Raw genomic sequence first — 2298 nt, forward strand, 5'->3', positions numbered from 1 at the left:
GATGTCATTGGCCTTCTTCGAAAATGAAGGACAAACAACAAGAGCAAAACACTTTCAGGGACATTCAATAATATATCCAGCAATATCAGCCTTTACTATTGTTCACCGAAGTAGTGTCTCCTTATTTGAAAAATATTTCTATTTGCTTTTTAACCTGTTTATCATGTGATTTATAAATGTCCATCAATCCTCTTCTTTTTCTGCCAAGGAAGTATTAACTTTTTCTAGCCATCTTAGACCTGACAGGCCTTCTGTTTCATTAATATTGAATGGGCTTTTTTTTTTTTTTTTGTGGGGCAATGAGGGTTAAGTGACTTGCCCAGAGTCACACAGCTAGTAAGTGTCAAGTGTCTGAGGCTGGATTTGAACTTAGGTCCTCCTGAATCCAGGTCCAGTGCTTTATCCACTGTGCCACCTAAGCTGCCCCCTGAATGGGCTTTTGATCAGATAATGCTCCAGATCTGTTGTAGCCTATTTTACATTTCTGAAATTGTACCTTAAGACTGGTGGTAATTACTTTAAAGTGTTCTCTCCTAGTTTTGACTTCAGGATGCCAGTAAGCCTCTTAATGTATTTAGCCAGAGAGTTCTATGTTATTTTTATATTTAATGTGTTTTACTTTAGGGGAACCAAAGTATTTGTAGATATTGCTTTTATCCATTGTTCAATGTGATCTCTGGATATGAGCTCAAAACTTATATAAGAATTTTATACAATCAAAATAATTTTTTATATCATTGAAGCAGTATCCCATAAAATAAAGAGGCTGTTTAATATTGGAGATATTCATTGGAGATCTGTGGCTTGATGTCATCCATGCACATCAAATGATTAATAATATGTCTTGAGTCAACTCTCTCTTTAGTTGGAAAGTCATACTTAGTTCTATTTAGGACAGATGACAATGGATTTAAGGCCAGGCAGAGCCATACTGGGAATAAGTTGCACCTCTATAAAACACTACATTTTATAAGAATTGTTCTTAGCGTTCTTGTGATGGTGGCATATTTTATTTTTTAGCACGTATTTTTTTTTTTTGCAGGGCAATGTGGGTTAAGTGACTTACCCAGGGTCACATAGCTAGTAAGTGTCAAGTGTCTGAGGCCGAATTTGAACTCAGGTCCTCCTGAATCTAGGGCTGGTGCTCTATCCACTGTGCCACCGAGCTGCTCCTTTTAGCATGTATTTTCAAAACTTTTCAGTTCCAAAGTCTTTTCCTCTTCTACTCCTTCCCCCACCCATGGAGAAGGTGAGAAATATAGTACTCATTATACATATGAAGTCATACAATACATATTTCCATATTAACTATGGTGTATTAAAAAAGCAAGAAAAATAAAGTGAGTTCCTGGGTGGAGCAGCCAGGGAGGGAGGAAAGCTTTTAGGACTAGAGCTGGACTGGAAACCAGAAACAGCTGCAAATGGAGCAATGGAGATCTTCAGTGTTTATGTGGTGAACAAGGCCGGCGGCCTCATCTACCAGCTAGTCAAAACTATGCACCTTGAGCCAAAGCTGAGAAAGCCTTCAGCTACCCGTTGGACCTACTACTCAAGCTCTACTATGAGCGCATTCTCCTCACCTTTGGCCAGCGGGATGGCATCCACGTGGGCCATGTGGTTCTGTCCATCATTGGTGTGGTCGTGAATGGCAAGTACACTGTGGATGGAAAGGAAGTGCTGGAGTGCCTGAGCAACCTGACCAAATACCCCGTGCCCATCCACTTCGGTCGACCCCGTCTCATGTCAACGAGAAGCTGATGCTGGCCTCCATGTTTCACTAGCTGTTTGCCATCGACTCCCAGCTGTCTCCTGAGGGGGAGAGTTCAGGCATCAAGATGCTCTAGACAGACACCTTCAAACTCTACTGCTTCCAGACACTGACAGGTATTGAGTTTGTAGTACTCACAGATCCTCAACAAGGTAGGACTCATTCTCTCTTGAGAAAGATCTATGAGATTTACTCAGACTTTGCCCTCAAGAATCCATTCTACTCTTTGGAGATGTCCATCCGGTGTGAACTGTTTGACCAGAATCTGAAACTAGCCCTGGAAGTGGCTGAGAAGGCTGGGACTTTTGGGCCAGGATCATAAGCCCTCTAGCAAAGACCAGAGCTTGAAACGGACTCAGCCATTTTACTAGGATGGAGACCCAAATACCCATGTTAGAACACGTCAAGAAGAGTGCACTCTGAGGAAGAGAGAGTAGTGTGGTACTTTTAAGAACCAATTATTCGGGGCAGCTAGGTGGTGCAGTGGATAAAGCACTGGCCCTGGATTTAGGAGGACCTGAGTTCAAATC

The 2298-nt window shown here is 41.9% G+C and overlaps 1 pseudogene; it reads left to right on the forward strand.

Moving 5' to 3' along the window:
• The first annotated feature begins 1405 nt into the window (after positions 1 to 1405).
• On the forward strand, positions 1406 to 2090 carry LOC122744365 (annotated as a pseudogene).
• Positions 2091 to 2298: the final 208 nt, after the last annotated feature.

This window comes from Dromiciops gliroides, chromosome 2, assembly GCF_019393635.1.
Source record: "Dromiciops gliroides isolate mDroGli1 chromosome 2, mDroGli1.pri, whole genome shotgun sequence".
NCBI lineage: Eukaryota > Metazoa > Chordata > Mammalia > Microbiotheria > Microbiotheriidae > Dromiciops > Dromiciops gliroides.